Genomic DNA, 9,324 nt, shown 5'->3' on the forward strand with positions numbered 1-9,324 from the left:
ATTTTGTGGCACTTTTTAAGTGAATAATTTGATAAAAAGGTATAGCATATATAGATTCTAAGAATGTGCTCAAAGTGTCTTGTTACAAAAATTCAGGTGCTTTTTAAGAGAGGAATATATCAACATGAATTGAATGTTGATTGACTAACAGGAAAAAGGTGGATAGAGATGACTAACAGGTATTCATAAGTGTGACTAATAGATGCTACAGGGCCTGGAGAAATGTTGGAAGTGGTGTAAGCCAAGACTCAATATTAAAGCCATTTCTGTTCTTTACATAGACATGTGTGTGAACAAAAGAAGTACAACACTGCAAATGTGAGAGAGTGAATTAGAAAAATATGAATAATAACCAAAGAAAAATGCAAGTTAACACATCAGCTGACGCATTTTGGGAAGACACAGCAGGAATGGAAAGATGCTGAAGAGTGTGGAGGAAAAGAAGCACCAAGAAACACAATAGAATCAAAGAATCCATGCAGTTCAGAAGGAGGCCATTCGGCCCATCGAGCCTGCACCAACAACAATCCCATCCAGGCCCTACCATTGCAACCCCACGTATTTACCCTGCTAGTCCCCTGACACTAAGGAGCAATTTTGCCTGTAGATAATGCCCAAATTTAAAATTCTCACCTCTGTGTTTAAATCTCTTCATGGCCATACCCCTCCAGGTCTCTGTGATCTTAAACAGCCCTGCAAACTCCCTTTCCCCACAAAGTCTCTGTCCTCTGGTCTCTTGTGCATCCTTTGCCCACCATTGGCAGAAATTATTCCCTAAAAGGCTCCTTAAAACTGGTCTCTTGAACAAAATTTTTCATCAGTCCTCTCCGGCATACTTATTTCCTTTATGAAACACCTTGGGATATTTTTCCATGTCAAAGATACTGTCTGAAGTGCAGGTTGTTGCTGTTGTTGTACATAACCAATTATCTTCAGTTTATATTTACATGTTACGAGAATGTGATGTGAAACTCAAATTCAACTACAGACAAAATATAGACACACCTGACTTGATTAAGTAAACTTCAATATTATGGCAAAAAGTTTAGTGCAGGAGACTACCAATATTCAGTGAACACTATAAATTGAAGCAAAGCCAAATACAGGCTTGACAATTTTCTGTACTGTTTACAAGATAGTATGAACTTGGTTTATGTCTGAACTCTTTTTCCAGTTGCTTCACTATGCGACTCAGAACTAAAATTGGTGGTGAAAATGGTATGTGGTATCTGATGTATTTTCACTCAATTAAAAGCTACTTCTCTCAGTGAATTAACTTCCACAGATTCTGCCGAACTACATTGTATCTTCAGCACTAAACACTGTCAAAATATTAAAGAGATCTGTGCTAAGGATGTACCCTTATCCATGCTTTTGTGTCACATCCAGTAAAGATATTTAATGGGGAAGCAGTGGCATAGTGGTATTCCCACTGTACTAGTAATCCAGAGACCCAGGGTAATGCTCTGGGGACCCAGGTTCGATAACTATGAAACCACTGTTGATTGTCATCAAAACCCGTCTGGTTTGCTAATGTCCTTATCTGGTCTGGCCTACATGCGACTCCAGACCCACAGCAATGTGGCTGACTCTTAAATCACTCTCAAATGGCCAGCAAACCACTGAGTTGTATTCAACCGCTGCAAATGGAACAAAAATGGAACAAAAGGCATGTAAAATCGCCAGCTCCAACGCACCCCTCCCTGATGAGCTCAATGCATTCTACGCCCGTTTTGAGCAAGAGGTCAGCGAGAGCATGCCCTCCACCCTGGATGAACCTGTATCTGGGGTCACCATTGCAGATGTCAGAGCTGCTTTCTTGGAGGTCAACCCATGGAAAGCAACTGGCCCGGATGGGGTACCCGGATGTGCACTCAGATCCTACGTGGATCAGCTGGCGGAGGTATTCACAGACATCTTCAACCTCTCTTTACAACAATCTGAGGCTTCAAGAAGACGACCATCATCCCGGTACCTAAGATAAACCAAGCAGCGTGCCTTAATGACAATCGGCCGGTGGCTCTGACATCCATCATTATGAAATGCTTCGAAAGGTTAGTCATGGCACAAATCAATTCCAGCCTCCCGGACTACCTGGATCCACTTCAGTTTGCCTACCGCCGCAACAGGTCCACAGCAGACGCCATTTCCCTGGCCCTGCACTCGACCCTGGAACACCTAGATAACAAGGACACCTATGTCAGACTCCTATTTATTGACTATAGCTCATCCTTCAACACTACAATTCCCACAAAACTCATCTCCAAACTCAGTGGCCTGGGACTCAGCACCTCCCTCTGCGACTGGATCGTGAACTTCCTAACTCACAGACCACAATCAGTAAGGATAGGCAACAGCACCTCCTCCACGATCATCCTCAACACCGGTGTCCCACAAGGCTGTGTTCTCAGCCCCCTACTATACTCCTTATACACCTATGACTGTGCGGCCAAATGCCCCTCCAATTAAATTTTCAAGTTTGCTGACGACACCATCATAGTGGGTCAGATCTCAAACAATGACGAGACAGAGTACAGGAATGAGATAGAGAATCTGGTGAACTGGTGCGGCAACAATAATCTCTCCCTCAATACCAACAAAATGAAGGAGATTGTCATCAACTTCAGGAAGCGTAAAGAAGAACATGCCCCTGTCTACATCAATGGGGAAGAAGTAGAAAGGGTCGAGAGCTTCAAGTTTTTAGGTGTCCAGATCACCAACAACCTGTCCTGGTCCCCCCATGCCGACACTATAGTTAAGAAAGCTCACCAATGCTTCTGCTTTCTCAAAAGCCAAAGGAAATTTGTCAGCATGTAAGCTACGACTCTCACCAACCTTTACATATGCACCATTGAAAGCATTCTTTTTGGTTGTATCAAAGCTTCGTATGGCTCCTGCCCAAGACCACAAGGAACTATAAAAGGTCATGACTGTAGCCCAATCCATCACGCAAGCCAGCCTCCCATCCATTGACTCTGTCTACACTTCCAGCTGCCTCGGCAAAGCAGCCAGCATAATTAAGGACCCCACGTATCCTGGACATTCTCTCTCCCACCTTCTTCCTTCGGGAAAAAGATACAAAAGTCTGAGGTCACGTACCAACCGACTCAAGAACAGCTTCTTCCCTGCTGCTGTCAGACTTTTGAATGGACTTACCTTGCATTAAGTTGAGCTTTCTCTACACCCTAGCTATGATTGTAACACTACATTCTGCACTCTCTCGTTTCCTTCTCTATGAACGGTATATTTTGTCTGTATAGCTCGCAAGAAACAATACTTTTCACTGTAAGTTAATACATGTGACAACAATAAATCAAATCAAAAAATGGAACCAAAAATGACAATGGCAAACCCAGCCCTGATAACCCTGCAAAGTTCTACTAACATCGGGGGCTTGAACCACATCTTGGGAGAGCTGTCCCACAGATTAATCAAGCAACAGTCTGACTTAGTCATAATCACAGAGTAATACCTTACAGATAATGTCCCAGACACCACCGTCATCATTCTTGAGTATGTATGGTGTCACTGGCAGGACAATGGTATACAATCAAGATGGAGTTGCCCTGGGAGACCAGAATATAGGCTTTGGAGCCCATGAGATCTCATGGCATCTGGTTAAACATGGGAAGGAAACCTCCTGCTGATTACTACATACCATTCCCCTTTGGCTGATGAATCAGTACTCCTCCATGTTGAACACAACTTGGAGGAAGCAAGAGTGCAAAATGTACTCTGGGTGGAGGAATTCGATATCCATCACCAAGAGTGGCTCGGTAGCACAACCACAGACTGAGCTAGCCAGATCCTAAAGGACAAAACTGCTAGACTGAGACTGTGACAGGTGGTGAGGGAACCAACAAGAAACAAAAACATACTTGACCTCATTCTTACCAACTTGCTTGTCGCAGATGCACCCATGACAGCATCAGTAGCAGTGACTACTTTGTGGAGACAAAGAAAGGTCTTCACATTGAGGATACCCGCCATCATGTTGTGTGGCACTACCACTGCTCTAGAAGGGATAGGCATCGAGCAGCTCAAAACTGGTCATTCATGAGGCGCTGTGGGCCATCAGCAGCAGCAGAATTGTACGCAACCATAATCTGTAGCCTCATGGCCCGGCATATCCCCAACACTACTATTATCACTAAGTTAGGAGATCAACCCTGGTTCAATGCAGACTGCAGGAGGACATGCCAGGAGCAACAGCAGGCATATCTAAAAATGTGTCAACCTGGTAAAGCTACAAAACATGACTACTTACGTGCCAAACAGCATATGCAACAAGTAATGAACAGAGTTAAGCAATTCCACAACCAACAGATCAGATCTCAGCTCTGCAGTCCTGCCAAATCCAGCCATGACTGGTTGTGGACAATTAAACAACTGACTGGAGGAGGAGGCTTCACAAATATCCCCATCCTCAATGATGGAGGAATCCAGTACATCAGTGCAAAAGATAAAGCTGAAGCATTCGCAACGATCTTCAGCCAGAAGTGCCGAGTGGATGATCCATCTCGGCCTCCTCAGGAGGTCACCAGCATCACAGATGTCAGTCATCAGCCAATTCAATTCACTCCACATGATGTCAAAAAACAGCTGAAGGCATTGGGTACTGCAAAGATGATGGGTCCTGACAATATGGGCGGCACGGTAGCACAGTGGTTAGCACTGCTGCTTCACAGCTCCAGCGACCTGGGTTCGATTCCCGGCTTGGGTCACTGTCTGTGTGGAGTTTGCACATTCTCCTCGTGTCTGCGTGAGTTTCCTCCGGGTGCTCCGGTTTCCTCCCACAGTCCAAAGTTGTACGGGTTAGGTTGATTGGCCATGCTAAAATTGCCCCTTAGTGTTCTGAAATGTGTAGGTTAGAGGGATTAGCGGGTAAATGTGTAGGGATATGGGGATAGGGCCTGGGTGGGATTGTGGTCGGTGCAGACTCGATGGGCCAGATGGCCTCCTTCTGCACTGTAGGGTTTCTATGATTCTATGATTCAATATTCAACAATAATATTGAAGACTTGCGCTCCAGAACATCCGCAGCTCCAGCCAAGCTGTTACAGTACAGATCCAACACTGATACATACCTGGCAATGTGGAAAATTGCCCAGGTATATTCTATACACAAGAAACAGGACAAATCTAACACAGCCAATTACTACCCCATCATTCTACTCTTGATCATCAGTAAAGTGGTGGAAGGGGTCAACAACAGCTCCATCAAGCGATACTTACACAGCAATAACCTGCTCACAGATGCTCAGTTTGGGTTCCGCCAGGGTCACTCAGCTCTTAACCTCATTACAGCCTTGGTTCAAACATGGCAAAAGAGCTGAACTCCAGAGGTGAAATGCAAGTAACTGCCCTTGACATCATGGCAACATTTAACTGGCATCAAGAAGCCATCAAGGAAGATGGTTGTGGTTATTGGAGGTCAATCATCTCAGCTTCAGGACATCACTGCAGGAGTTCCTCAGGGGAGTGTCCTAGGCCCAACCATCTTCACGTACTTCATCAATGACCTTCCTTTCATCATAAGGTCAGAAGTGGAGATGTTCACTGATGACTGCAATGTTGACTGTTATTCACAACTCCTTCAATACTGAAGCAGTCCATATCCAAATGCAACAAGATGTGAGCAATTTCCAGGCTTGGGGTGACAATGGCAAATAGCATTCACACCACACAAGTGACAGGCAATGACCATCTCCAACAGGAGAGGATCTTACCATCACCATCATTGAAACCCCCACTATCAACATCCTGGGAGTTACCATTGACCAGAAACTGAACTGGACTCGCCATATAAATACTGTAACCACATGAGCAGGTCAAAGGCTAGGAATCCTGCAGCATGTGACTCACCTCCTAACTCTCCAAAGCCTGTCCACCATCTACAAGACACAAGTCAGAAGTGTAAGGAAATACTCTCCACTTGCCTGGATGAGTGCAGCTCCAACAACACTCAAGAAGCTCAACACCGCCTAGGACAAAGCAGCCCATTTGATTGCTACCCGTCCCACAAACATTAAATTCCTCCACCACCGATGTATAATGACAGCCATGTGTCCAATAAGCAAGATGCACTGCAGGAACTCAGTAAGGTCCCTTCGACAACACCTTCCAAACCCAAGACCACTACCATCTAGGACAAGAGCAGCAGATACCTGGGAACACTGCCACCTGGAGGTTCTCCTTCAAGTCATTCCCCACCCTGACTTGGAAATACATCGCTTTAGTGTCACTGGGTCAAAATCCTGGAATTCCCTCCCTAAGCACTGTGGGTGTACCTACTTCTCAGGGACTGCAGCGATTCAAGAAGGCAGCTCACCACCAACTTCTCATGGACAACTAGGTCTGAGCAATAAATAGTGGTCTAGCCAGCAATCTCAGAAATTATTATTTTTTTAATATTCCTAATTTTTAAGATAAAAACATTATTCAATGTGGACTCTTTGAAACTAACTTTTGCTTTTAAAATTAACAATTATGCTACTGCAAATTTTTGAAATACCTTACCCTTTCACAGTAATCTGAGGCAGACTGGGCACTTTTCAGAGCCAGAAGTGAAAGCCTTAGGCCAGCTAGGTGAAGCTACCTGTTTCACACTGCTACTATATAGTAGCAACATGAGTGGTATTTACCACAACCTGGATGCTGCCTATCACAAAAATGGGAAATGTGGTGTATGAATTTCAGTGCCAATATGATGCTAAGTTTGTAGGCCATGTGTCTCAAAGGATGGCAGATCGTATTGAACAGCATGTCCCTTCCACTTTTTTCAATGGACAAGGTAGAGACCATACCAAACTAATTCATGTTTGCAAAACTCAAAACAACATGAGATGTGATTCCACAATTGGACAACATTCAATTTGCTCAGAACTACGCTGACAACTAATTTAAAATCATCAGTCAGGCTCACAGTGTGGCAGATCTGCATGTACTGAAAGCTACATATATTACACAGGGTCCTATTTTTTATAGACAGAAAGACATGTACACGTTCTGTCTGTTTCAGCTAAACAAAATAAGTGACAACCATTTGTTGGTTCATTCCTCAGGGCAATGCCTTAACCAATCAGGGTCAGCTGTCTGGTTTAAATTTCAAACAACATTTAGCAGTTAACTGTCAGTTACCATTAACTGATGCATTCTACAATCAGAGTCCATTGCGAACAAATCAGCACTCTCTTCTCATACAGTATAAATTTATTGGTTTCCCTTGCATCGTATTCTTGCAAATTGTCCTGACGAGTGCAAGGCAAAAAAGTTGACAAAAAAGTCTCTTTTTTTCAGCAATACTCAAGTTCTGTACTACCAATGACTATTCGAAAACTAACATTTGTGTTTTAACTTTACAACAAGCAACCTATCAACAATGTACAGTGGGTGTCTTGTACTCAGGAGGCAAAAGATAGTACAAATATCCAATATGAAATTACCTTAATACAAGGTTATTTTACTTTTGATATCCTTCAGTGCTGAAAATTTTAAAGTAGCTGCCCAGATTTTTAGATTTTTAAGTTTTGAAAAATTTGCACTCTCAAAACATTCTTGGCTCTCAATCAGCATGCTTAATCTTCTAATCAAAACACTCTCCTTCTGACGTGAATAATTTCCATTACTTTCAGAAGAACTGGAATAACCAGCTTTTATACTCATCTCCACAAGAGACCCAGCTACAGCCATACAGAGATGGACATAAAATGCAATGGTGCTTCAAAGGAGCAGCCTACAGTCTACGGTGATAATTGTGGAGGAAGACTACTTTACAATATATGCAGATATTATTGTTCTCCAACAATGTCAATACATCATAAACAGCAATAGAGATCCATTGTCAATTTCAGTAACAAGGATTAAAAATATTTACAATACATTTGTGTAATGTGGCTTATTTCACTTAAGCAATAAATCCATCAATGACATTTATAGTTAAAATTGTGAGTCAGAACTACAGTCAAACATCTTAAGAGCCAACTGCAACCAAAATCCAATATCATTAACCAATGTTTTTCCCATCTTAAATCCAACTGTTGGTGCAGCTAGATTGGATCAGAAGAATTGGGATGTTACATTACCTGAGAGCTCAACCTGAAAGAACTCTAAATTTCAGAACTGAAGCCAGAAATTGAACTTGCTAAAATGGCTAAAATCCCCCTATGTTGATGAGGCTGAGAGGAAATAAGGATCATATCTCGGCAAGTAAAAAATAATGATGTGCGTGTGCGGAACTGGAGTTCATTGATCACTATGTCCACGCATCACACACCAATGGAGACACAAACCTACTCAACTTTAACAGTGATCAAATCTATCTCCCATAATTCTGGCTGAGTAATTGCATGCATGTAAGCGGCACAAACAGCCAAACTTTTTTTTATATTTTAAAAACCCATTAACTGTGAAGTTGGAGAGAAATAATTTCGATCCACAGCCACAGCGATTAATGTGATTGCAAGACAAACTCATAAACAACGGGGGGGGGGGGGGGGGGCTCTTCCTGAAGGCGACAGGAGTGGACAAGGCACTAGACTGCAACTGTCAAGCTGCCCGAACTCGGGCTTTCCTCACAAACCGGCTCCGCAACCTCCTCCACCGCAGAGGAAGCGTTGCCTCCTCACACACACTCCGGCCCGGGCTTCTTCTGCGATCCTCTCTCAGGAACTTGACCCACATCCGCATCCCCCCCTTCCTGAAAGACGGGCTTTTTTTTTAAACCGCCACCCGGCAGCTCGACGGAACACCGGGAAGCCTGGGCCCGTAGGCCGACGGTGTGTGTGAGAGAGAGAGAGAGATGTTTCTGGAACAGAGCGGACTGACCTGCGCCGTGTCCGGGTTGATGCTACGCTGAGAAGCCAGGCTCTGCTAACACTGACCCTCGCGTACATCCCGATGCCCGATCCCCGGTGCCGACGCCCGGTGTCCAAGTGTCAGTTGCTGCCGGTAGCAGCCGCGAGATCGCCGCTCAGATGAGGGACGGCCGATTGGAAAACACAACCGCGTTGAGGTGGCTCGTGCGCGCGCGCGGTAGAACAACAACTCTCGCGCCTGTCCCTCGCTCTCTCGCGCGCGCGCTGCCTGGCACGTCACAAAGCTCGCGCGCGCTGCCTGGCGCGTCACAAAGCTCGCGCGCGCTGCCTGGCACGTCACAAAGCTGGCGCGCGCAGTCTCTGATCTTGCAGCTGCATTTTCCCTCCCTCACCTGGGGCTCCACTTCAGGGAGTGAGTCTCACTTGTTGGTTGCAATTCCAATACATACAAACCAATCTTCACCTGGCTGGTGTATGAGGAATTCAGTCCGTGCATCGCCCCTTTTGC

The 9,324-nt window shown here is 44.6% G+C and overlaps 1 protein-coding gene across 5 annotated transcripts in view; it reads right to left on the reverse strand.

Annotated features, from left to right (window-relative positions):
* The window catches only part of ralgps2 (Ral GEF with PH domain and SH3 binding motif 2), a 515,898-nt gene extending 506,825 nt beyond the window's left edge, over nucleotides 1-9,073 (reverse strand). For 2 of the 5 annotated variants that reach the window (XM_078218006.1, XM_078218004.1), the window contains exon 1: nucleotides 8,827-9,071. The gene's annotated coding sequence lies outside the window, so the exon portion shown is untranslated. Of the gene's footprint in view, nucleotides 1-8,577; nucleotides 8,599-8,826 lie in introns of those variants that run through there. The other 3 variants (XM_078218008.1, XM_078218007.1, XM_078218005.1) reach the window with 3 other exon arrangements.
* Between the last annotated feature and the right edge of the window lie 251 nt (nucleotides 9,074-9,324).

The sequence above is a fragment of the Mustelus asterias genome, chromosome 8 (assembly GCF_964213995.1).
Source record: "Mustelus asterias chromosome 8, sMusAst1.hap1.1, whole genome shotgun sequence".
NCBI classification, from domain to species: Eukaryota; Metazoa; Chordata; class Chondrichthyes; order Carcharhiniformes; family Triakidae; genus Mustelus; species Mustelus asterias.